This window comes from Dermacentor variabilis, chromosome 1 (assembly GCF_050947875.1).
Source record: "Dermacentor variabilis isolate Ectoservices chromosome 1, ASM5094787v1, whole genome shotgun sequence".
Lineage (NCBI taxonomy): Eukaryota > Metazoa > Arthropoda > Arachnida > Ixodida > Ixodidae > Dermacentor > Dermacentor variabilis.
Genome location: NC_134568.1, coordinates 263283820 through 263311358, shown reverse-complemented (window position 1 = coordinate 263311358; position 27539 = coordinate 263283820). Strand labels below are relative to the sequence as shown.

At 44.5% G+C, this 27539-nt stretch overlaps 1 protein-coding gene and 1 long non-coding RNA gene across 7 annotated transcripts in view; one reads left to right on the top strand and one right to left on the bottom strand.

Moving 5' to 3' along the window:
• The window catches only part of LOC142563788 (uncharacterized), a 702312-nt gene that overhangs the window by 651407 nt on the left and 23366 nt on the right, over nt 1-27539 (bottom strand). The gene's annotated exons all lie outside the window — the stretch shown is intronic.
• On the top strand, nt 190-27084 carry LOC142563780 (uncharacterized). 3 transcript variants are annotated; one of them, XR_012824409.1, is made up of 7 exons: nt 190-1128; nt 8389-8561; nt 12849-13021; nt 15823-15995; nt 17306-17478; nt 24656-24780; nt 26803-27084. It is a non-coding gene; the product is annotated as an uncharacterized LOC142563780 (long non-coding RNA). The 3 variants fall into 3 exon arrangements; XR_012824407.1 differs by lacking the exon at nt 190-1128 and adding an exon at nt 6375-7075; XR_012824411.1 differs by lacking the exons at nt 190-1128; nt 15823-15995 and adding an exon at nt 6375-7075.

Sequence of the window (27539 nt, the reverse complement as noted above, 5' to 3'; positions counted from 1 at the left end):
TAGTTCGGCAGCCGGTATAACGGCACGCACACGTAGTTACCGTTGATATCTTGTCATATGGTTTGTCAGTAACACCAGCGCATTGCCCTCTTGTTCTTCTCCTGTTGCCTTGGCAGTATGCGTAAGCAAGCCTTCTGCCGTTTTAAGGCGGTGTATTGAACAATTGCTCCCTATCCTACAAGGCAACTTGCCTGGTCAGTTCCATTCAATGCTGCTGACGGATCAGTGTTTTTTCCTAGAATAATTCCTTGTTCAATGGAATACTTGGAAGCGCTTCTCCTTGCTTGCCGCAGAATCATACTAAGCAATACTGAAGCGCGGTTTATAGGGTATGCAGTGCAATTTGGGGCCCATTAATGTTGTCTTTTACTGGTGAAAACTACAGATAGGGACTTTACTTGGAGCACTTCTAATCATCAATCAACGGGTTGCTGGATGTTGGTGCTTCGCGTGTCCATTGCAGGCACTAACACATGGCAGTTGCACAGGAAAAATTGCATCCCAACTGCTGTCACTGTGAATTTAACTCCAGCCACTGTAGGAATGTTCGTTTTGGAGGCGATCATGCGCAGTAGTGAAATGGTTGGATATCTTCGCTTTAGGTCATGCGAGTTTTTTTCTAGTGGACAGGTTTCATTTCTCCCTGTCTGCGCTGTAGTGTCCTTTTTTGTGCAGTTTTAATGTGGACGCGTACATTTATCTCTGCGGTGTGCATTTTGTACGAAGCTGGTCAGTATGATACGAAAGAATCAGAGGAGAGGGGGACACATAGGATGACATTTTTGTTGCACGTCTCTCCTGCTCGACAGCTTTTCCTCTGGGGAAACACGATGTGCAGCATTTTACAAACATTTGTTTAGTTCTTTCTCAGTGCCTAAACCAGAAAAAAAGTCTCTGCTGTAGGTAACGTTTCTTGAATGTGTTCTGTCACATTCTTCCCTTTGTGTCCAGGTATTACCCGAGGGCAGCAGCCAGAAGCGGGTACTTGAAAAGGAGTGAGTACAAGATGTTGTGGATGTGAGCATCCCAGCGCCTTCTGGCAAGACGCATACAATGGAAGATCCGACCCCTTACTCAAGGGTGGTGTTTCGCATTCTCGAAAATTTATTGAGGCAGTTCGGCCCTCGGGTAAGTGACTTCATATCTCTTGTCTAGCATTCTACTCTGCAATAGGCAGATGATGACAGGAAGATTGGACACTGAAATCATCAACAATGCATGAACTAGGGATGCCTCAATCTGAAGTGAACGATTAAACGAGTAGACTTCAGGAAAGCTGTTAAAAGTGTTACTTGTCGAAGACAAGGCCCGAGCGGAAGAAAGCGACGACATTCCTTGTTTGCTGACAGATATTGTTAGGCTCGTTGGCTTTGCATAACACGAACCTCCACTACCTAACTGGATACTTCGCCTCGTGTCACGTTTCCTAGCGCTTATTTCCATAATTCATTGATTGCCGCTGTTTATCAGTTCTTCCCTATTCTGGCCTTAGACGGTAGCCAGAATAACGGCATGCACACGTAGTTACCGTGTATATCTTGTCATGTGATTTGTCAGTAACATCCCCTCGTTGCCCTCTTGTTCTTCCCTTGTTTCCTTGGTAGTATGCATCAGCCAGGATTATAGGATCGTTTAGGGCGGTGTATTGAACAATTGCTCCATATCTGACAAGGCAACTTGCCTGGTATGTTCCATTCAACGCTGCTGACAGATCAGAGTTTTTTCCTAGAATAATTCCTTGTTCAATGGAATACTTGGAAGCGCTTCTCCTTGCTTGCCGCACAATCATACTAAGCAATACTGAAGCGCCGTTTATAGGGTGTGCAGTGCAATTTGGGGCCCATTAATGTTGTCTTTTACTGGTGAAAACTACAGATAGGGACTTTAGTTAGAGCACTTCTAATCATCAATCAATGGGTTACTGCATGTTGGTGCTTCGCGTGTCCATTGCAGGCACTAGCACGTGGCAGTTGCACAGGGGAAATTGCATCCCAACTGCTGTCACTGTGAATTTAACTCCAGCCACTGTAGGAATCTGCGTTCTGGAGGCGATCATGCGCAGTAGTGAAATGGTTGGATATCTTCGCTTTAGGTCACGCGAGTTTGTTTCTAGTGGTCAGGTTTCACTACTCCTTGTCTGCGCTGTAGTGTCCTTTCTTGTTCAGTTTTAATGTGCACGCGTACATTTATCTCTGCGGTGTGCATTTTGTACGAAGCTGGTCAATATCAGACGAGGGAATCAGAGGAGAGAGGGACACGTAAGATGGCATTGATGTGGCACGTCTGTCCTGCTCGACAGCTTTTGCTCTGGGAAAACACGATGTGCAGCATTTTACAAACATTTGTTTAGTTCTTTCTAAGTGCCTCATCCAAAAAAAGGTCTCTGCTTTAGGTAACGTTTATTGAATGTGTTCTGTCACATTCTTCCCCTCTGTGCCCAGGTATTACCCGAGGGCAGCAGCCTGAAGTGGGTATTTGAAAGGGAGTACAAGATGTTGTGGATGTGAGCATCCCGGCGCCTTCTGGCAAGACGCATACAATGGAAGATCCGACCCCTGACTCAAGGGTGGTGTTTGGCATTCTCGAAAATTTATTGAGGCAGTTCGGCCCTCGGGTAAGTGACCTCATATCTCTTGTCTAGCATTCTACTCTGCAATAGGCCGATGATGACAGGAATGTTGGACACTGAAATCATCAACAACGCTTGAACAAGGGATGCCTCAATTTTGATTGAGCGATTAATCGAGTAGACTTGAGGAAAGCTATTAAAAGTGTTACTTGTCGAAGACAAGGCCCGAGCGGAAGGCAACAGCGACATTCCTTGTTTGCTGACAGATATTGTTAGGCTCGTTGGTTTCGCATAACACGAACCTCCACTACCTAACTGGATACTTCGTCTCATGTCACGTTCCCTAGCGCTTATTTCCATAATTCATTGATTGCCGCTGTTTATCAGTTCTTCCCTATTCTGGCCTTAGACGGTAGCCAGAATAACGGCATGCACACGTAGTTACCGTGAATATCTTGACATGTGATTTGTCTGTAACGTCCCCTCGTTGCCCTCTTGTTCTTCCCTTGTTTCCTTGGTATATGCATCAGCCTGGCTTATAGGATCGTTTAGGGCGGTGTATTGAACAATTTCTCCATATCTGACAAGGCAACTTGCCTGGTCCGTTCCATTCAATGCTGCTGACAGATCAGTCTTTTTTCCTAGAATAATTCCTTGTTCAATGTAACATTTGGAAGCGCTTCTCCTTGCTTGCCGCAAAATCATACTAAGGAATACTGAAGCGGGGTTCATAGGGTGTGCAGCGCAATTTGCGGCCCATTAACGTTGTGTCTTTTACTGGTGAAAACTACTGATATTGACTTAAGTTACAGCACTTCTAATCATCAATCAACGGGTTACTGCATGTTGGTGCTTCGCGTGTCCAATGCAGGCACTAGCACGTGGCAGTTGCACAGGAAAAATTGCATCCCAACTGCTGTCAATGTGAATTTAACTCCAGCCAGTGTAGGAATCTGCGTTTTGGAGGCGAACAAGCGCAGTAGTGAAATGGTTGCATATCTTCGCTTCAGGTCATGCGAGTTTGTTTCTAGTGGTCAGGTTTCACTTCTCCTTGTCTGCGCTGTAGTGTCCTTTTTTGTGCAGTTTTAATGTGCACGCGTACATTTATCTCTGCGGTGTGCATTTTGTACGAAGCTGGTCAATATCAGACGAGGGAATCAGAGGAGAGAGGGACACGTAAGATGGCATTGATGTGGCACGTCTGTCCTGCTCGACAGCTTTTGCTCTGGGAAAACACGATGTGCAGCATTTTACAAACATTTGTTTAGTTCTTTCTAAGTGCCTCATCCAAAAAAAGGTCTCTGCTTTAGGTAAAGTTTATTGAATGTGTTCTGTCACATTCTTCCCCTCTGTGCCCAGGTATTACCCGAGGGCAGCAGCCTGAAGTGGGTATTTGAAAGGGAGTACAAGATGTTGTGGATGTGAGCATCCCGGCGCCTTCTGGCAAGACGCATACAATGGAAGATCCGACCCCTTACTCAAGGGTGGTGTTTGGCATTCTCGAAAATTTATTGAGGCAGTTCGGCCCTCGGGTAAGTGACTTCATATCTCTTGTCTAGCATTCTACTCTGCAATAGGCAGATGATGACAGGAAGATTGGACACTGAAATCATCAACAATGCATGAACTAGGGATGCCTCAATCTGGAGTGAACGATTAAACGAGTAGACTTCAGGAAAGCTATTAGAAGTGTTACTTGTCGAGGACAAAGCCCGAGCGGAAGGGAGCAGCGACATTCCTTGTTTGCTGACAGATATTGTTAGGCTCGTTGGTTTTGCATAACACGAACCTCCACTACCTAACTGGATACTTCGTCTCATGTCACGTTCCCTAGAGCCTATTTCCACAATTCATTGATTGCCGCTGTTTATCAATTCTTCCCTATTCTGGCCTTAGACGGTAGCCAGAATAACGGCATGCACACGTAGTTACCGTGTATATCTTGTCATGTGATTTGTCAGTAATGTGCCCTCGTTGCCCTCTTGTTCTTTTCTTGTTTCCTTGGTAGTATGCATCAGCCTGGCTTAAAGGATCATTCAGCGCGGTGTATTGAACAAGCGCTCCATATCTGACAAGGCAACTTGCCCTGTCTGTTCCATTCAATGCTGCTGACAGATCAGTGTTTTTTCCTAGAATAATTCCTTTTTCAATGGAATACTTGGAAGCGCTTGTCTTTGCTTGGCGCACAATCATACTAAGCAATACTGAAGCGCGGTTCATAAGTTGTGCAGTGCAATTTGCGGTCCATTAACGTTGTGTCTTTTACTGGTGAAAACTACTGATAGGGACCTAAGTTAGAGCACTTCTAATCATCAATCAACGGGTTACTGCATGTTGGTGCTTCGCGTGTCCATTGCAGGCACTAGCACGTGGCAGTTGCACAGGAAAAATTGCATCCCAACTGCTGTCAATGTGAATTTAACTCCAGCCACTGTAGGAATCTGCGTTTTGGAGGCGAACAAGCGCAGTAGTGAAATGGTTGCATATCTTCGCTTCAGGTCATGCGAGTTTGTTTCTAGTGGACAGGTTTCACCTCTCCCTGTCTTCGCTGTAGTGTCCTTTTTTGTGGAGTTTTAATGTGGACGCGTACATTTATCTCTGCGGTGTGCATTTTGTACGAAGCTGGTCAGTATCATACGAAAGAATCAGAGGAGAGGGGGACACATAAGATGGCATTTTTGTTGCACGTCTGTCCTGCTCGACAGCTTTTCCTCTGGGGAAACACGATGTGCAGCATTTTACAAACATTTGTTTAATTCTTTCTCAGGGCCTCATCCAGAAAAAAGTTTCTGCTGTAGGTAACGTTTCTTGAATGTGTTCTGTCACACTCTTCCCCTCTGTGTCCAGGTATTACCCGAGGGCAGCAGCCTGAAGTGGGTATTTGAATGGGAGTACAAGATGTTGTGGATGTGAGCATCCCGGCGCCTTCTGGCAAGACGCATACAATGGAAGATCCGACCCCTTACTCAAGGGTGGTGTTTGGCATTCTCGAAAATTTATTGAGGCAGTTCTGCCCTCGGCTAAGTGACCTCATATCTCTTGTCTAGCATTCTACTCTGCAATAGGCCGATGATGACAGGAATGTTGGACACTGAAATCATCAACATCGCTTGAACTAGGGATGCCTCAATTTGGATTGAGCGATTAAACGAGTAGACTTCAGGAAAGCTATTAAAAGTGTTGCTTGTCGAAGACAAGGCCCGAGCAGAAGATAGCTGCGATACTCCTTGTTTGCGTAAAGATATTGTTAGGCTCGTTGGTTTTGCATAACACGAACCTCCACTACCTAACTGGATACTTCGTCTCATGTCACGTTCCCTAGCGCTTATTTCCATAATTCATTGATTGCCGCTGTTTATCAGTTCTTCCCTATTCTGGCCTTAGACGGTAGCCAGAATAACGGCAAGCACACGTAGTTACCGTGTATATCTTGTTATGTGATTTGTCAGTAACATCCCCTCGTTGCCCCCTTGTTCTTCCTTTGTTTCCTTGGTAGTATGCATCAGCCTGGCTTAAAGGATTGTTTAGGGCGGTGTATTGAACAAGCGCTCCATATCTGACAAGGCAACTTGCCTGGTCTGTTCCATTCAATGCTGCTGACAGCTCAGTGTTTTTTCCTAGAATAATTCCTTGTTCAATGTAATATTTGGAAGCGCTTCTCCTTGCTTGCCGCAAAATCATACTAAGGAATACTGAAGCGCGGTTTATAGGGCGTGCAGTGCAATTTGGGGCCCATTAATGTTGTCTTTTACTGGTGAAAACTACAGACAGGGACTTTACTCAGAGCACTTCTAATCATCAATCAACGGGTTACTGGATGTTGGTGCTTTGCGTGTCCATTGCAGGCACTAGCACGTGGCAGTTGCGCAGGAAAAATATCATCCCAACTGCTGTCACTGTGAATTTAACTCCAGCCACTGTAGGAATCTGCGTTTTGGAGGCGATCATGCGCAGTAGTGAAATGGTTTGTTATCATCGCTTTAGGTCATGCGAGTTTGTTTCTAGTGGTCAGGTTTCACTTCTCCTTGTCTGCGCTGTAGTGTCCTTTCTTGTGCAGTTTTAATGTGCACGCGTACATTTATCTCTGCGGTGTGCATTTTGTACGAAGCTGGTCAATATCAGACGAGGGAATCAGAGGAGAGAGGGACACGTAAGATGGCATTGATGTGGCACGTCTGTCCTGCTCGACAGCTTTTGCTCTGGGAAAACACGATGTGCAGCATTTTACAAACATTTGTTTAGTTCTTTCTAAGTGCCTCATCCAAAAAAAGGTCTCTGCTTTAGGTAACGTTTATTGAATGTGTTCTGTCACATTCTTCCCCTCTGTGCCCAGGTATTACCCGAGGGCAGCAGCCTGAAGTGGGTATTTGAAAGGGAGTACAAGATGTTGTGGATGTGAGCATCCCGGCGCCTTCTGGCAAGACGCATACAATGGAAGATCAGACCCCTTACTCAAGGGTGGTGTTTGGCTTTCTCGAAAATTTATTGAGGCAGTTCGGCCCTCGGGTAAGTGACCTCATATCTCTTGTCTAGCATTCCACTCTGCAATAGGCCGATGATGACAGTAATGTTGGACACTGAAATCATCAACAACGCTTGAACAAGGGATGCCTCAATTTTGATTGAGCGATTAATCGAGTAGACTTGAGGAAAGCTATTAAAAGTGTTACTTGTCGAAGACAAGGCCCGAGCGGAAGGCAACAGCGACATTCCTTGTTTGCTGACAGATATTGTTAGGCTCGTTGGTTTTGCATAACACGAACCTCCACTACCTAACTGGATACTTCGTCTCATGTCACGTTCCCTAGCGCTTATTTCCATAATTCATTGATTGCCGCTGTTTATCAGTTCTTCCCTATTCTGGCCTTAGACGGTAGCTAGAATAACGGCATGCACACGTAGTTACCGTGTATATCTTGACATGTGATTTGTCTGTAACGTCCCCTCGCTGCCCTCTTGTTCTTCCCTTGTTTCCTTGGTATATGCATCAGCCTGGCTTATAGGATCGTTTAGGGCGGTGTATTGAACAATTTCTCCATATCTGACAAGGCAACTTGCCTGGTCCGTTCCATTCAATGCTGCTGACAGATCAGTGTTTTTTCCTAGAATAATTCCTTGTTCAATGTAATATTTGGAAGCGCTTCTCCTTGCTTGCCGCAAAATCATACTAAGGAATACTGAAGCGCGGTTCATAGGGTGTGCAGCGCAATTTGCGGCCCATTAACGTTGTGTCTTTTACTGGTGAAAACTACTGATATTGACTTAAGTTAGAGCACTTCTAATCATCAATCAACGGGTTACTGCATGTTGGTGCTTCGCGTGTCCAATGCAGGCACTAGCACGTGGCAGTTGCACAGGAAAAATTGCATCCCAACTGCTGTCAATGTGAATTTAACTCCAGCCGCTGTAGGAATCTGCGTTTTGGAGGCGAACAAGCGCAGTAGTGAAATGGTTGCATATCTTCGCTTCAGGTCATGCGAGTTTGTTTCTAGTGGTCAGGTTTCACTTCTCCTTGTCTGCGCTGTAGTGTCCTTTTTTGTGCAGTTTTAATGTGCACGCGTACATTTATCTCTGCGGTGTGCATTTTGTACGAAGCTGGTCAATATCAGACGAGGGAATCAGAGGAGAGAGGGACACGTAAGATGGCATTGATGTGGCACGTCTGTCCTGCTCGATAGCTTTTGCAATGGGAAAACACGATGTGCAGCATTTTACAAACATTTGTTTAGTTCTTTCTAAGTGCCTCATCGAAAAAAGGTATCTGCTGTAGGTAACGTTTCTTGAATGTGTTCTGTCACATTCTTCAACTCTGTGTCTAGGTATTACCCGAGGGCAGCAGCCAGAAGCGGGTATTTGAAATGGAGTACAAGATGTAGTGGATGTGAGCATCCCAGCGCCTTCTGGCAAGACATACACGATGGAAGATCCGACCCCTTACTCATGGGTGGTGTTTCGCATTCTCGAAAATTTATTGAGGCAGTTCAGCCCTCGGGTAAGTGACTTCATATCTCTTGTCTAGCATTCTACTCTGCAATAGGCAGATGATGACAGGAAGATTGGACACTGAAATCATCAACAATGCATGAGCTAGGGATGCCTCAATCTGGAGTGAACGATTAAACGAGTAGACTTCAGGAAAGCTATTAGAAGTGTTACTTGTCGAGGACAAAGCCCGAGCGGAAGGGAGCAGCGACATTCCTTGTTTGCTGACAGATATTGTTAGGCTCGTTGGTTTTGCATAACACGAACCTCCACTACCTAACTGGATACTTCGTCTCATGTCACGTTCCCTAGAGCCTATTTCCACAATTCATTGATTGCCGCTGTTTATCAGTTCTTCCCTATTCTGGCCTTAGACGGTAGCCAGAATAACGGCATGCACACGTAGTTACCGTGTATATCTTGTCATGTGATTTGTCAGTAATATGCCCTCGTTGCCCTCTTGTTCTTTTCTTGTTTCCTTGGTAGTATGCATCAGCCTGGCTTAAAGGATCATTCAGCGCGGTGTATTGAACAAGCGCTCCATATCTGACAAGGCAACTTGTCCTGTCTGTTCCATCCAATGCTGCTGACAGATCAGTGTTTTTTCCTAGAATAATTCCTTTTTCAATGGAATACTTGGAAGCGCTTGTCTTTGCTTGGCGCACAATCATACTAAGCAATACTGAAGCGCGGTTCATAGGTTGTGCAGTGCAATTTGCGGCCCATTAACGTTGTGTCTTTTACTGGTGAAAACTACTGATAGGGACCTAAGTTAGAGCACTTCTAATCATCAATCAACGGGTTACTGCATGTTGGTGCTTCGCGTGTCCATTGCAGGCACTAGCACGTGGCAGTTGCACAGGAAAAATTGCATCCCAACTGCTGTCAATGTGAATTTAACTCCAGCCACTGTAGGAATCTGCGTTTTGGAGGCGAACAAGCGCAGTAGTGAAATGGTTGCATATCTTCGCTTCAGGTCATGCGAGTTTGTTTCTAGTGGACAGGTTTCACCTCTCCCTGTCTTCGCTGTAGTGTCCTTTTTTGTGGAGTTTTAATGTGGACGCGTACATTTATCTCTGCGGTGTGCATTTTGTACGAAGCTGGTCAGTATCATACGAAAGAATCAGAGGAGAGGGGGACACATAAGATGGCATTTTTGTTGCACGTCTGTCCTGCTCGACAGCTTTTCCTCTGGGGAAACACGATGTGCAGCATTTTACAAACATTTGTTTAATTCTTTCTCAGGGCCTCATCCAGAAAAAAGTTTCTGCTGTAGGTAACGTTTCTTGAATGTGTTCTGTCACACTCTTCCCCTCTGTGTCCAGGTATTACCCGAGGGCAGCAGCCTGAAGTGGGTATTTGAAAGGGAGTACAAGATGTTGTGGATGTGAGCATCCCGGCGCCTTCTGGCAAGACGCATACAATGGAAGATCCGACCCCTTACACAAGGGTGGTGTTTGGCATTCTCGAAAATTTATTGAGGCAGTTCGGCCCTCGGCTAAGTGACCTCATATCTCTTGTCTAGCATTCTACTCTGCAATAGGCCGATGATGACAGGAATGTTGGACACTGAAATCATCAACAACGCTTGAACTAGGGATGCCTCAATTTGGATTGAGCGATTAAACGAGTAGACTTCAGGAAAGCTATTAAAAGTGTTACTTGTCGAAGACAAGGCCCGAGCAGAAGATAGCTGCGATACTCCTTGTTTGCGTAAAGATATTGTTAGGCTCGTTGGTTTTGCATAACACGAACCTCCACTACCTAACTGGATACTTCGTCTCATGTCACGTTCCCTAGCGCTTATTTCCATAATTCATTGATTGCCGCTGTTTATCAGTTCTTCCCTATTCTGGCCTTAGACGGTAGCCAGAATAACGGCAAGCACACGTAGTTACCGAGTATATCTTGTTATGTGATTTGTCAGTAACATCCCCTCGTTGCCCTCTTGTTCTTCCTTTGTTTCCTTGGTGGTATGCATCAGCCTGGCTTAAAGGATTGTTTAGGGCGGTGTATTGAACAAGCGCTCCATATCTGACAAGGCAACTTGCCTGGTCTGTTCCATTCAATGCTGCTGACAGCTCAGTGTTTTTTCCTAGAATAATTCCTTGTTCAATGTAATATTTGGAAGCGCTTCTCCTTGCTTGCCGCAAAATCATACTAAGGAATACTGAAGCGCGGTTTATAGGGCGTGCAGTGCAATTTGGGGCCCATTAATGTTGTCTTTTACTGGTGAAAACTACAGACAGGGACTTTACTTAGAGCACTTCTAATCATCAATCAACGGGTTACTGGATGTTGGTGCTTTGCGTGTCCATTGCAGGCACTAGCACGTGGCAGTTGCGCAGGAAAAATATCATCCCAACTGCTGTCACTGTGAATTTAACTCCAGCCACTGTAGGAATCTGCGTTTTGGAGGCGATCATGCGCAGTAGTGAAATGGTTTCTTATCTTCGCTTTAGGTCATGCGAGTTTGTTTCTAGTGGGCAGGTTTCACTTCTCCTTGTCTGCGCTGTAGTGTCCTTTCTTGTGCAGTTTTAATGTGCACGCGTACATTTATCTCTGCGGTGTGCATTTTGTACGAAGCTGGTCAATATCAGACGAGGGAATCAGAGGAGAGAGGGACACGTAAGATGGCATTGATGTGGCACGTCTGTCCTGCTCGACAGCTTTTGCTCTGGGAAAACACGATGTGCAGCATTTTACAAACATTTGTTTAGTTCTTTCTAAGTGCCTCATCCAAAAAAAGGTCTCTGCTTTAGGTAACGTTTATTGAATGTGTTCTGTCACATTCTTCCCCTCTGTGCCCAGGTATTACCCGAGGGCAGCAGCCTGAAATGGGTATTTGAAAGGGAGTACAAGATGTTGTGGATGTGAGCATCCCGGCGCCTTCTGGCAAGACGCATACAATGGAAGATCCGACCCCTTACTCAAGGGTGGTGTTTGGCATTCTCGAAAATTTATTCAGGCAGTTCGGCCGTCGGGTAAGTAACCTAATATCTCTTGTCTAGCATTCCACTCTGCAATAGGCCGATGATGACAGGAATGTTGGACACTGAAATCATCAACAACGCTTGAACAAGGGATGCCTCAATTTTGATTGAGCGATTAATCGAGTAGACTTGAGGAAAGCTATTAAAAGTGTTACTTGTCGAAGACAAGGCCCGAGCGGAAGGCAACAGCGACATCCCTTGTTTGCTGACAGATATTGTTAGGCTCGTTGGTTTTGCATAACACGAACCTCCACTACCTAACTGGATACTTCGTCTCATATCACGTTCCCTAGCGCTTATTTCCATAATTCATTGACTGCCGCTGTTTATCAGTTCTTCCCTATTCTGGCCTTAGACGGTAGCCAGAATAACGGCATGCACACGTAGTTACCGTGTATATCTTGACATGTGATTTGTCTGTAACGTCCCCTCGTTGCCCTCTTGTTCTTCCCTTGTTTCCTTGGTATATGCATTAGCCTGGCTTATAGGATCGTTTAGGGCGGTGTATTGAACAATTTCTCCATATCTGACAAGGCAACTTGCCTGGTCTGTTCCATTCAATGCTGCTGACAGATCAGTGTTTTTTCCTAGAATAATTCCTTGTTCAATGTAATATTTGGAAGCGCTTCTCCTTGCTTGCCGCAAAATCATACTAAGGAATACTGAAGCGCGGTTCATAGGGTGTGCAGCGCAATTTGCGGCCCATTAACGTTGTGTCTTTTACTGGTGAAAACTACTGATATTGACTTAAGTTAGAGCACTTCTAATCATCAATCAACGGGTTACTGCATGTTGGTGCTTCGCGTGTCCAATGCAGGCACTAGCACGTGGCAGTTGCCCAGGAAAAATTGCATCCCAACTGCTGTCAATGTGAATTTAACTCCAGCCACTGTAGGAATCTGCGTTTTGGAGGCGAACAAGCGCAGTAGTGAAATGGTTGCATATCTTCGCTTCAGGTCATGCGAGTTTGTTTCTAGTGGTCAGGTTTCACTTCTCCTTGTCTGCGCTGTAGTGTCCTTTTTTGTGCAGTTTTAATGTGCACGCGTACATTTATCTCTGCGGTGTGCATTTTGTACGAAGCTGGTCAATATCAGACGAGGGAATCAGAGGAGAGAGGGACACGTAAGATGGCATTGATGTGGCACGTCTGTCCTGCTCGATAGCTTTTGCACTGGGAAAACACGATGTGCAGCATTTTACAAACATTTGTTTAGTTCTTTCTAAGTGCCTCATCCAAAAAAGGTCTCTGCTGTAGGTAACGTTTCTTGAATGTGTTCTGTCACATTCTTCAACTCTGTGTCCAGGTATTACCCGAGGGCAGCAGCCAGAAGCGGGTATTTGAAATGGAGTACAAGATGTAGTGGATCTGAGCATCCCAGCGCCTTCTGGCAAGACATACACGATGGAAGATCCGACCCCTTACTCATGGGTGGTGTTTCGCATTCTCGAAAATTTATTGAGGCAGTTCAGCCCTCGGGTAAGTGACTTCATATCTCTTGTCTAGCATTCTACTCTGCAATAGGCAGATGATGACAGGAAGATTGGACACTGAAATCATCAACAATGCATGAACTAGGGATGCCTCAATCTGGAGTGAACGATTAAACGAGTAGACTTCAGGAAAGCTATTAGAAGTGTTACTTGTCGAGGACAAAGCCCGAGCGGAAGGGAGCAGCGACATTCCTTGTTTGCTGACAGATATTGTTAGGCTCGTTGGTTTTGCATAACACGAACCTCCACTACCTAACTGGATACTTCGTCTCATGTCACGTTCCCTAGAGCCTATTTCCACAATTCATTGATTGCCGCTGTTTATCAGTTCTTCCCTATTCTGGCCTTAGACGGTAGCCAGAATAACGGCATGCACACGTAGTTACCGTGTATATCTTGTCATGTGATTTGTCAGTAATATGCCCTCGTTGCCCTCTTGTTCTTTTCTTGTTTCCTTGGTAGTATGCATCAGCCTGGCTTAAAGGATCATTCAGCGCGGTGTATTGAACAAGCGCTCCATATCTGACAAGGCAACTTGCCCTGTCTGTTCCATTCAATGCTGCTGACAGATCAGTGTTTTTTCCTAGAATAATTCCTTTTTCAATGGAATACTTGGAAGCGCTTGTCTTTGCTTGGCGCACAATCATACTAAGCAATACTGAAGCGCGGTTCATAGGTTGTGCAGTGCAATTTGCGGCCCATTAACGTTGTGTCTTTTACTGGTGAAAACTACTGATAGGGACCTAAGTTAGAGCACTTCTAATCATCAATCAACGGGTTACTGCATGTTGGTGCTTCGCGTGTCCATTGCAGGCACTAGCACGTGGCAGTTGCACAGGAAAAATTGCATCCCAACTGCTGTCAATATGAATGTAACTCCAGCCACTGTAGGAATCTGCGTTTTGGAGGCGAACAAGCGCAGTAGTGAAATGGTTGCATATCTTCGCTTCAGGTCATGCGAGTTTGTTTCTAGTGGACAGGTTTCACCTCTCCCTGTCTTCGCTGTAGTGTCCTTTTTTGTGGAGTTTTAATGTGGACGCGTACATTTATCTCTGCGGTGTACATTTTGTACGAAGCTGGTCAGTATCATACGAAAGAATCAGAGGAGAGGGGGACACATAAGATGGCATTTTTGTTGCACGTCTGTCCTGCTCGACAGCTTTTCCTCTGGGGAAACACGATGTGCAGCATTTTACAAACATTTGTTTAATTCTTTCTCAGGGCCTCATCCAGAAAAAAGTTTCTGCTGTAGGTAACGTTTCTTGAATGTGTTCTGTCACACTCTTCCCCTCTGTGTCCAGGTATTACCCGAGGGCAGCAACCTGAAGTGGGTATTTGAAAGGGAGTACAAGATGTTGTGGATGTGAGCATCCCGGCGCCTTCTGGCAAGACGCATACAATGGAAGATCCGACCCCTTACACAAGGGTGGTGTTTGGCATTCTCGAAAATTTATTGAGGCAGTTCGGCCCTCGGCTAAGTGACCTCATATCTCTTGTCTAGCATTCTACTCTGCAATAGGCCGATGATGACAGGAATGTTGGACACTGAAATCATCAACAACGCTTGAACTAGGGATGCCTCAATTTGGATTGAGCGATTAAACGAGTAGACTTCAGGAAAGCTATTAAAAGTGTTACTTGTCGAAGACAAGGCCCGAGCAGAAGATAGCTGCGATACTCCTTGTTTGCGTAAAAATATTGTTAGGCTCGTTGGTTTTGCATAACACGAACCTCCACTACCTAACTGGATACTTCGTCTCATGTCACGTTCCCTAGCGCTTATTTCCATAATTAATTGATTGCCGCTGTTTATCAGTTCTTCCCTATTCTGGCCTTAGACGGTAGCCAGAATAACGGCAAGCACACGTAGTTACCGAGTATATCTTGTTATGTGATTTGTCAGTAACATCCCCTCGTTGCCCTCTTGTTCTTCCTTTGTTTCCTTGGTGGTATGCATCAGCCTGGCTTAAAGGATTGTTTAGGGCGGTGTATTGAACAAGCGCTCCATATCTGACAAGGCAACTTGCCTGGTCTGTTCCATTCAATGCTGCTGACAGCTCAGTGTTTTTTCCTAGAATAATTCCTTGTTCAATGTAATATTTGGAAGCGCTTCTCCTTGCTTGCCGCAAAATCATACTAAGGAATACTGAAGCGCGGTTTATAGGGCGTGCAGTGCAATTTGGGGCCCATTAATGTTGTCTTTTACTGGTGAAAACTACAGACAGGGACTTTACTTAGAGCACTTCTAATCATCAATCAACGGTTACTGGATGTTGGTGCTTTGCATGTCCATTGCAGGCACTAGCACGTGGCAGTTGCGCAGGAAAAATATCATGCCAACTGCTGTCACTGTGAATTTAACTCCAGCCACCATAGGAATCTGCGTTTTGGAGGCGATCATGCGCAGTAGTGAAATGGTTTGTTATCTTCGCTTTAGGTCATGCGAGTTTGTTTCTAGTGGTCAGGTTTCACTTCTCCTTGTCTGCGCTGTAGTGTCCTTTCTTGTGCAGTTTTAATGTGCACGCGTACATTTATCTCTGCGGTGTGCATTTTGTACGAAGCTGGTCAATATCAGACGAGGGAATCAGAGGAGAGAGGGACACGTAAGATGGCATTGATGTGGCACGTCTGTCCTGCTCGACAGCTTTTGCTCTGGGAAAACACGATGTGCAGCATTTTACAAACATTTGTTTAGTTCTTTCTAAGTGCCTCATCCAAAAAAAAGGTCTCTGCTTTAGGTAACGTTTATTGAATGTGTTCTGTCACATTCTTCCCCTCTGTGCCCAGGTATTACCCGAGGGCAGCAGCCTGAAGTGGGTATTTGAAAGGGAGTACAAGATGTTGTGGATGTGAGCATCCCGGCGCCTTCTGGCAAGACGCATACAATGGAAGATCCGACCCCTTACTCAAGGGTGGTGTTTGGCTTTCTCGAAAATTTATTGAGGCAGTTCGGCCCTCGGGTAAGTGACCTCATATCTCTTGTCTAGCATTCTACTCTGCAATAGGCCGATGATGACAGGAATGTTGGACACTGAAATCAACTACGCTTGAACAAGGGATGCCTCAATTTTGATTGAGCGATTAATCGAGTAGACTTGAGGAAAGCTATTAAAAGTGTTACTTGTCGAAGACAAGGCCCGAGCGGAAGGCAACAGCGACATTCCTTGTTTGCTGACAGATATTGTTAGGCTCGTTGGTTTAGCATAACACGAACCTCCACTACCTAACTGGATACTTCGTCTCATGTCACGTTCCCTAGCGCTTATTTCCATAATTCATTGATTGCCGCTGTTTATCAGTTCTTCCCTATTCTGGCCTTAGACGGTAGCCAGAATAACGGCATGCACACGTAGTTACCGCGTATATCTTGACATGTGATTTGTCTGTAACGTCCCCTCGCTGCCCTCTTGTTCTTCCCTTGTTTCCTTGGTATATGCATCAGCCTGGCTTATAGGATCGTTTAGGGCGGTGTATTGAACAAGCGCTCCATATCTGACAAGGCAACTTGCCTGGTCCGTTCCATTCAATGCTGCTGACAGATCAGTGTTTTTTCCTAGAATAATTCCTTGTTCAATGTAATATTTGGAAGCGCTTCTCCTTGCTTGCCGCAAAATCATACTAAGGAATACTGAAGCGCGGTTCATAGGGTGTGCAGCGCAATTTGCGGCCCATTAACGTTGTGTCTTTTACTGGTGAAAACTACTGATATTGACTTAAGTTAGAGCACTTCTAATCATCAATCAACGGGTTACTGCATGTTGGTGCTTCGCGTGTCCAATGCAGGCACTAGCACGTGGCAGTTGCACAGGAAAAATTGCATCCCAACTACTGTCAATGTGAATTTAACTCCAGCCACTGTAGGAATCTGCGTTTTGGAGGCGAACAAGCGCAGTAGTGAAATGGTTGCATATCTTCGCTTCAGGTCATGCGAGTTTGTTTCTAGTGGTCAGGTTTCACTTCTCCTTGTCTGCGCTGTAGTGTCCTTTTTTGTGCAGTTTTAATGTGCACGCGTACATTTATCTCTGCGGTGTGCATTTTGTACGAAGCTGGTCAATATCAGACGAGGGAATCAGAGGAGAGAGGGACACGTAAGATGGCATTGATGTGGCACGTCTGTCCTGCTCGATAGCTTTTGCACTGGGAAAACACGATGTGCAGCATTTTACAAACATTTGTTTAGTTCTTTCTAAGTGCCTTATCCAAAAAAGGTCTCTGCTGTAGGTAACGTTTCTTGAATGTGTTCTGTCACATTCTTCAACTCTGTGTCCAGGTATTACCCGAGGGCAGCAGCCAGAAGCGGGTATTTGAAATGGAGTACAAGATGTAGTGGATCTGAGCATCCCAGCGCCTTCTGGCAAGACATACACGATGGAAGATCCGACCCCTTACTCATGGGTGGTGTTTCGCATTCTCGAAAATTTATTGAGGCAGTTCAGCCCTCGGGTAAGTGACTTCATTTCTCTTGTCTAGCATTCTACTCTGCAATAGGCAGATGATGACAGGAAGATTGGACACTGAAATTATCAACAATGCATGAACTAGGGATGCCTCAATCTGGAGTGAACGATTAAACGAGTAGACTTCAGGAAAGATATTAGAAGTGTTACTTGTCGAGGACAAAGCCCGAGCGGAAGGGAGCAGCGACATTCCTTGTTTGCTGACAGATATTGTTAGGCTCGTTGGTTTTGCATAACACGAACCTCCACTACCTAACTGGATACTTCGTCTCATGTCACGTTCCCTAGAGCCTATTTCCACAATTCATTGATTGCCGCTGTTTATCAGTTCTTCCCTATTCTGGCCTTAGACGGTAGCCAGAATAACGGCATGCACACGTAGTTACCGTGTATATCTTGTCATGTGATTTGTCAGTAATATGCCCTCGTTGCCCTCTTGTTCTTTTCTTGTTTCCTTGGTAGTATGCATCAGCCTGGCTTAAAGGATCATTCAGCGCGGTGTATTGAACAAGCGCTCCATATCTGACAAGGCAACTTGCCCTGTCTGTTCCATTCAATGCTGCTGACAGATCAGTGTTTTTTCCTAGAATAATTCCTTTTTCAATGGAATACTTGGAAGCGCTTGTCTTTGCTTGGCGCACAATCATACTAAGCAATACTGAAGCGCGGTTCATAGGTTGTGCAGTGCAATTTGCGGCCCATTAACGTTGTGTCTTTTATTGGTGAAAACTACTGATAGGGACCTAAGTTAGAGCACTTCTAATCATCAATCAACGGGTTACTGCATCTTGGTGCTTCGCGTGTCCATTGCAGGCACTAGCACGTGGCAGTTGCACAGAAAAAATTGCATCCCAACTGCTGTCAATGTGAATTTAACTCCAGCCACTGTAGGAATCTGCGTTTTGGAGGCGAACAAGCGCAGTAGTGAAATGGTTGCATATCTTCGCTTCAGGTCATGCGAGTTTGTTTCTAGTGGACAGGTTTCACCTCTCCCTGTCTTCGCTGTAGTGTCCTTTTTTGTGGAGTTTTAATGTGCACGCGTACATTTATCTCTGCGGTGTGCATTTTGTACGAAGCTGGTCAGTATCAGACGAGGGAATCAGTGGAGAGAGGGACACGTAAGATGGCATTGATGTGGCACGTCTGTCCTGCTCGACAGCTTTTGCTCTGGGAAAACACGATGTGCAGCATTTTACAAACATTTGTTTAGTTCTTTCTAAGTGCCTCATCCAAAAAAAGGTCTCTGCTTTAGGTAACGTTTATTGAATGTGTTCTGTCACATTCTTCCCCTCTTGTTCTTGTTCTCTTGTTCTTACCTTGTTTTGGTAGTATGCGTAAGCATAACTTGGGTCCCTTTCATCATCATCATCATCATCATCACGAGCCAATTTTAAGTTCCACTCCAGGACAAAGGCCTCTCCCTGCGATCTCCAATTACCCCTTTCCTGCGTCAACCGATTCCAACTAGCGCCCGCAAATTTTCTTATTTCATCGGCCCACCTATACTTCTGCCACCCTCGACTGGGCTTCCCTTGTCTTTGTACCCATTTCTTTACCCTAGTTTTCCAATAGTTATCCAACCTGCGTATTACAGTTCCTGCCCAGCTCCATGTTTTTCTCTTAATTTCAGTTAGAATATCGGCTATACCCATTTGCTCTCTGATCGAAACCACTCTTTCTGTCTCTTACCGCTATGCTTAGCATTCTTCGTTCGATCGCTCTTTGCGCCGTCCTTAACTTGTTCTCCAGCTTCTTTGTGAATGTCCAAGTCTCCGCACCATATGTGAGCACCGGTAAAATGCAATGATTATCCACCTTCATTTTCAATGATAACGGTGAGCTTCCAGTCAGGAGCTGACAATGTCTGCCGTATGCGATCCAACCCATTTTTATTCTTCTATGAATTTCCCTCTCATGATGAGGGTTCCCTGCGAATAACTGACCTAGGTAAACGTACTCCACAGACTCTACAAGCTTACTGGTGATCCTGAACTGATGTTCCCTTGCGCGGCTATTGATCATTATCGTTGTCTTCCGCACATTAATCTTCAAGCCCACTCTTGCTCTCTCTCTGTCAATGTCCTCAATCATTTGTTATTACTCGTCTTCAGTATCGCTGAATAGAACGATGTCATCGGCAAACCGAAGTTTGCTGAGATGTTCGCCTTCAATACTTCCTCCTAAGGTTGAAGGCAACAGCTTGAAGGCAACTTGCCTGGCCTGTTCCATGCAATGCTCTTGACAGATTAGTGTTTTTCCTTGAATAATCCTTTGTTCAATGGAATACTTCGAAGTGCTTCTCCTTGCTTGCCCCACTATCATACTAATGAATACGAAGGCGCGGTTGATAGGGCATGTAGTGCCACTTGCTGCCCATTATTGTGCGTTTTACTGGTGACAGCTACTGATAGAGACTTCAGTTAGCGCACTTGTAATCTTCAATCAGCGGGTTACTGCATGTTGTAGTTTCGCCTGTCTCCTGCAGGCACCATCTCACGGCATTTGCCTAGGAAGGATTGCACCCGATCTGCAGCCACTCGGAATTTAACTCGAGCCACTGTAGGAATGAGCGTTTTCGAGGCAAACATGCCAACTACTGAACTTGTTGCATAACTTCGCTTCAGTTTATGCGAGCTTTCTTCAAGTTGGATAGGTTTACCTCTCCCTGTCTACGTTGTAGAGACATCTTTTGTGCAGTTTTAATCTGCACACGTGCATTTATCCCTGCAGTGTGTATTTTTTATGAAGTTTACCAATATGAAACGGGCGAATCAGAGGAGAGATAGATACAGAAAACGGCACTGTTCTTGCATGTCTCTCCTGCTCGATAGCTTTTCCACTGGGGAAACACGATGAGCAGCGTTGTAAAACTTAAAGATCATAAGCCTGTATAATATACAAATATACCGTACGAGAAAACGAAATGAAAACCATATGCTGCGGGTACACGACCCGTTTTTTTTTTACACAACAAATTTAGTTGGTTTGTGTGTCCTGGCAACATGCTATGAGGTGAAGTGAAAGCATAACCCAGAATATTGTAGTGGTGGAACTTAATTTGAAAAATTGTTTTGTCTGTGAAAACGCAAATAATTAGATTAAAATTTCTGTGGCGAAAGTTATTATACTTCTCAATTATATCGACTTTTCTGCGTACTTTTCCGTAGACCACTTTAGTGTGTTACGGACGTCTAAACATAGGCTGAGTTTTCAAGAAAGGAAACATAAGCGGGGCAGATAATTGTTGTGGCACAAGGTACGACCCAAAGGATGTGAAATTTTTTGAGGAGTGTGTCAAATGCTTACAGCAATGCTGTCGTTTTGCTATAAATATTCTACAATGTCATTTTAGTGTTTCTTGAATGTCGCAAACATCCGTTGCTTGAAAGCTGAACCTACATTAGGCAACATTCAGGTTACATCGTGACGACGTTGCAATGATGTTATGCCAATGTCATGAATGTGCCTCTCAACGCTCCCATACCGTTACGGCCCAACGTAGTCTGTTGATAAAAAAAGCGGTCATTAGCAGCATGTAGGCAACGTTATGGGTCGACATTTGGACACATTCAGAGAACGTGACATCAACATTTTGCGTTACTTGGGTTACCGGGTCGCTGTTAGGCCTAATGAGCTACTTCCTTGATCAGGGGTGTGATCTAACTTTTTTCACTACTTTTTTTTTCTCCGAAACAGTCCTTCCTGACATTAATATGACTAATATGCCTCCTTCAGCCGCTGTGGTCGCAATTGTACATGTTAAGATGCACATCAAGAGCACTGATCAATATATCTAAACCATCTAGACATTAGGCGCCGACTACAAGGGGGCGGGGGGAGCCCGTTTTACTGGTGAAACTTCACTGACAATGGAAGTGAAACTTGTCACGAAATAGTTGCAGCGAAGCAAGCATTTCAGTTCAATTAAGAATTAGGCTTGAGCTGTTCCACTATAATAGAGGAGTGAAAACGTATAAAATAACGCGCTTATAACTTTATTTTTGTGGTTACCGCCTAATTAGGTAACAGGAAAAGTACGAACTATTTGCAGCCCCACGGAAGAACAATGGCTGGCGGTTATGGGGCGTGGGCAGGGCTTCACTGCAGACTACAGTTGTATGCCACTGTAGTGCCTTATCTGCCGCTCCCCGGCCGAAGTAACACGCCGCGTTTGGTGTTAGTTAGAAACAAGCTGTGATAGCTGTTGTCTTAGGGTAGAGAAAGTGCAGCGATATGAGCAGAAGGTAAACATGACCCTTGCCCTGGTATTTGCAAATGGCAACAAGAGGAAGGCCGCAAATATATATATATATATATATTGTGTGTGTGTGTGGAACTGAAACTAAAACTGAAAACTGAAATCTCAGTAACGAAATAATTACTGGCGGCTACTCCACTCTAATTGAAACTCTAATAATAATAATAATATTTGGGGTTTTACGTGCCAAAACCACTTTCTGATTATGAGGCACGCCGTAGTGGAGGACTCCGGAAATTTTGACCACCTGGGGTTCTTTAACGTGCACCTAAATCTAAGCACACGGGTGTTTTCGCATTTCGCCCCCATCGAAATGCGGCCGCCGTGGCCGGGATTCGATCCCGCGACCTCGTGCTCAGCAGCCCAACACCATAGCCACTGAGCAACCACGGCGGGTTAATTGAAACTCTATGCACTATATATATATATATATATATATATATATATATATATAGAGAGAGAGAGAGAGAGAGAGAGAGGCCGCAGTTCCGCCGGAAAGGCGTAGCAGTACTGGTACCACCGAGAGAACTCAGGCTTTGAAATTGAACTGTCTCCTACTATGAGGTCTTGCATATACTCATCCACTTTTAATTCCATTAATTTTTAATTTTTGTATTTCTATTAGTAAGTACAAGTAATTTCCCCTGTGTTGTCCTTTGTGTGTTTGTTTGTTAGCGTCTTATGATATGATCAACGAAAATTCAGCCCCTCCGTTAACCCCCTTTCTTCTCGTTCATTACATAACGAGAGTTTCGTATCCGGCAACATTGATGCTTTCAGGTAGCACATGTGGGTTTATTGACCAATGGCCTTCACCTAAAAAGATCACGTACTCGTGACGCCTGCGCCAGAAAGGATGCTCCATGCAAATCCGCAGCCGAGATTTGTGAGCGGTGTCGCTGACTAACACTCCCACGGTTAGTTCTAGTAGTAACAAATAAATACCCGAGAAAGTGGATAGGAAGAAGGTGGCACGGTAGCTCCATTCATAGAGCATCGCACGCGTAATGCGAAGACGTGGAATCCCCACCTTTGGAAGGTAGTTTTTTCATCCAGTTTCAATTCCATTAATTTATAATTTTATTTCATATCAATTAGCAAGAAAAAGCCATGTCCCCTGTGTTGTCCTAGTTGTCTGTTTTTGGCTTCTTGTATGATTCACAAAAATCTGGCCCCTCGGTTTACCCCCTTTCTTGTCGTTTATTATATATATATATATATATATATATATATATATATATATATATATATATATATATATATATATATATATATATATATGGGGTTCGGAGAGCTGGTCGCCCCCCACTCCCCAGGACAAATGAAAACTTGAAAACTCTCCGCCTGTGCATGTAGCAACACAAGTTCCATCAGAGGTGTTTGAAAATGAACGCAAGTTTCAATAAATTCAAAGTTTTAGCAAAACGAGTTGATAGGTAGACTGCTCAGTGTTTGCTTTCGGTGTCTACATCGTCATATAGCTGGTTCACTTTCTTTGTTCTCCATTATGCTTGACAGATATGAAGCATATATTTCTAGTGGCTGGGCAATTGCTTTCGTGTATTCAAGACATTCAATAGGTTCATCATCATCATCATCAACAACAACAACAACATATTTTAATTACACTGGGGTACGAAGGCCTCTCCCTCCGATCTCCAATTACCCCTGTACTTCGCCAACCGATTCCAACTTGCGCCTGTGAATTTCTTATTTTCTTCACCCTACCTGGTCTTTTGCCGTCCTCGACTGCATTTCCCTTCTCATGGAACCCATTCTGTTACCCTAACGGTCCACCGGTTATTTAACCTAGGCATTACATGACCTGCTCAGCTGCATTTCTTCCTCTTAATGTTGATTAGAATATCGGCTATGTTCTTTTGCTTTCTGATGCACACCGCTCTCTTCCCGCCTCCTCAACGTTACGCCTATCATTCTTCGTTCCATCGCTCTTTGTGCGGTCCTTAACTTGTTTTCTAGCTTCTTTGTCAGTCTTGTCAGTTAGCACCGATAGAATGCATTGATTGTAAACCTTTCTTTTTAGTGATAATGGTAAGCTTCCAGTAAGGATCTGAGTGTGTCTGCCGTATGCGCTCCAGCCCAATTTTATTCTTCTGTAAATTTCCTTCTCATGATCAGGGTCTCCTGTGAGTAATTGTCCTAGGTAAACGTATTCTTCCGCATAATCTAGAGGCTGACTGGCGATCCTGAACTCTCCTTCCCTTGCCAGGCTATTGATCATTCTCTTTGTTTTCTGCATATTAACCTTCAACCACACCCTTACACTCTCTCTGTTAGGGTCCTCAATCATTTGTTGCCCCTCGTCTGCAGTATTACTGAATAGAACAATGTCGTCGGCAAATTGAAAGTTACTAAGTTATTTGCCGTCGATCCTTACCCCTAAGCCATCCCAATTTAATGGCTTGAATACTTCTTCCAAGCACGCAGTGAATAACATTGGAGAGATTGTGTCTCCTTTTCTGAATCCCTTTTTTAACGGTATCTTCCTACTTTTCTGGTGGAGAATTAGGGTAGCTATGGAATCTTTGTAGATAATTTCCAAAACATTTACGTAAGCCTCCTCTACTCCTTGCTTACGTAGTGCCTCTATGACTGCTGGTATATCTACTGAATCAAATGCATTTTCGTAATCTATGAAAGCCATGTAGAAAGGTTGCAGATTTATCGATTACCTGATTGATTACATGGATGTGATCCATTGCACATTACCCCTTCCTGAAGCCAGTCCTTTCCCTTGGTTGACTGTAGTCAAGTGTTGCCCTTACTCTATTGAAAATTATCTTCGTGAATATTTTATACAATACTGAAAGTAAGCTAATGGGCCTATAATTTTTCAATTGTTTAACGTCTGCCGTGGATTAGTATAATGTTGTCATTCTTGCAGTTCTCTGGGACCCTTGAAGTCGTGAGACATTTCGTATAAAGGGCCGCAGCCTTTTCAAGCATCGCAAATTATAGAAGGAGCCTACATTCAAAGGAGGTGTCCTGGCTCGTCTGGGTATTGTGCAGGTAAGTGTAGAATTCTTCCGCTGCTTTTACCGTATCTTCGAAATTGCTGATGGTATTACCCTGCTTATCTTTCAGTGCATACATCTTGGCTTGTCCTATGTCAAGTTTTCTTCTCCCTGATTTCATGCTGCGTCCATTTATTACTACTTCCTCAGTCTTTCTTACGTTATAATTTCGAATATCTTTTATTTTCTCCTTGTTGATCAGTTTTGACAATTCCGTGAATTTTATCTGACCTCTCGAGTTGGACTGTTCGATTCTTTATCGTTTCTTTATTAGGTTCCTCGTTGCTTGGGAGAGCTTACCTACTGGTTGCCTTGGTGCATTGTCTCCCATTTCAAGGGCTGCTTCTGAAGTCAGTCTAGTTATGATTTCATTCATTACCTCTACGTCATCTTTAAAGGCTACATATTTCTTTGCAGGTACCAGCCTGAATTGGTTCGCTTTTACCCTTACTGCGTCTAGGTTGGCCTGTTTCTTCGTGACCAATTTTACTCTTTCTCTCTTCAAGTTCAGGTGAATCCTAGACCTCACTAACCTATGATCACTGCACTTTACCCTACTTAACACTTCTATATCTGGCACTATGCTAGAATTGGGAGAATGTATGAAATCGATTTCATTCTTTGTTTGGCCATTATGGCTTCTCCAGGTCCACTTTTTGCTGCTACGCTTTCCGAAGAAGGTGTTCCTTATCCGTAGCTTATTCCTTTCCACGAATTCTACCAACATCTCTGCTCTAGTGTTTCTAGAGCCGACACCGTAGTTGTCAATTGCTTCTTCACTAGCCTGCTTTTTCCCCACTTTCGCATTTAAGTCGCCCATTACTACAGTATACTGAGTTTGCGCATTTCTCATGGCTAATTCCAGGTCTTCATAAAACTGATCTAATTCATCACCATCAAGACTGGATGTTAGAGCGTAGCCAAGCAGAACTTTTCGTTTGGATAGTTGGTGCATGTTACTGAAGTACTAAGGCGCCAAACAGGCGACTCAAGAAGAGACACGGACGAGCGCTCGTCCGTGTCTCTCCTTGCGTCGTCTGTTTGGCGCTTTATGACTTCAGTTGGAGTGTGGCTTATACCACCTTTAATCTATAACTGTTAAGTTTTATTACGACTACTGCTACCCTCTCATTAATGCTGTAGAATTCGTCAGTGTTGCCCGCTATGTCCTTATGTAAGGAATCCTACCCCGTATAACCTCCTATCTGGGAGTCCTCTATAGCAGAGCACGTCGCCGTTAGTCAGTACTGCATAAGCCTCATCAGTTCTTCTAACCTCACTAAGGCCAATGAAATCCCAAACAATGCCTGATAGTTCCTCAAAGAGTCCTGCTAAGTTACTCACTCGAAAGAGTTCGGGTATTGCAAGCGTCAGTTTCCATTGGCGGCCTGTCCGGGTCCAGAGATTCTTAGCACCCTCTGCTGCGTTACAGGTCTAATCGCCGCCTCGGTCAGTGCTCCGCAGCTGCTGGGGACTGAGGGTCGTGGGTTAATTGTAGCAGTCATGAGGGAGTTAGTGGCCAGATACTGCACCAGTGAGGCCAATTCCTGTTCTGGTGAGGGAGTGACTTTATTGAATCTTAGTGGGTCTCCCTAATTCGATTAGCATAGCCCCAGTTGTTCTCGGCGTTTTAGCCGATGTTAGACGCCACTCCAGGCTTGGAGATGTTTGAGTGCTGGAGATGGTGAATTCCAGATTACCAAGTTCAGAATGAAATAAAAAGTTTATGTACTAATAAAGTTTCCGCATGGAACCCATGTTTCGTACTAGACTGAACTTGCTGGAGAATTCAATTCTTAATCAGTTCTGCACCTGTACGCTTTCCACGATTCTGAAGATGCAAGAACTGTGGTAACTAAATTCCAGTGAACAGAATTAGCACCTGAAGGGGACATATCTTGTTCATCTCGTAAACAGCTACTGTACAGAATAGCAGTTTAACTTCGTTCTCTCGTTCTTTTTCTGCACAGAATAGCAGTTTAACTTCGTTCTCTCGTTCTTTTTCGTTCTTTCCTAGGCTTCTGGAAAAGCGCATTCTGGGACTCCTTGAGGCAGCGCAGCGCCTGATTGCCGAACTTCAACAAAGAGATCATCTAAGTCACCGACTTATCTAAGTCACATTCTGGCGTTTCTTACGCTGCAGTCGGTAGACCCTTCTCAGAAACTGACATTCTGCACATGGAAACGAGCATCCTCACATCTGATGCCTACGTGATATTGTCACCTGGAAAACACATCAAGCAATTAAAGCTGCAAAAGACAATTACATTTAGACTCATTAAACGTCGCCAAAGCTTCATTTCATGTACAAAAGAGATTTCCTGTACTTACTGGACGTTATTCAATCCTGTGCACTATGTACACATCTCGTCAGCATATCATATGATAAGTGCCACTGATGAGTACCATGATAATACGCTTGCGACCATATTGCCATATCTACAAAAAAGAACCAAACAACTCTACCATCGCTGTCCCTGCCACTGATTTGCGACTTCCTTACGGAAAAAGCTAAGGAGCAATTGGCAGCGTGCGTGGGGCACTGGCTTAAGAACATGGAGTTTATTGAGGGCTTCAAACGCAGGCCGCGTATAACGAAAACACGACAAGCTGATATTTTTCTAAGGAGAGGTCACACGTATGACACCCACTCCAATCTGTTGACGGGGGATGAACCTCCTGTCTGTGGCAGATGGGGCGAGAAGCTGGCGGTGCTTCAAGTAATGTGTTGGGAAGGAGGAGCTCAAAGAAAAA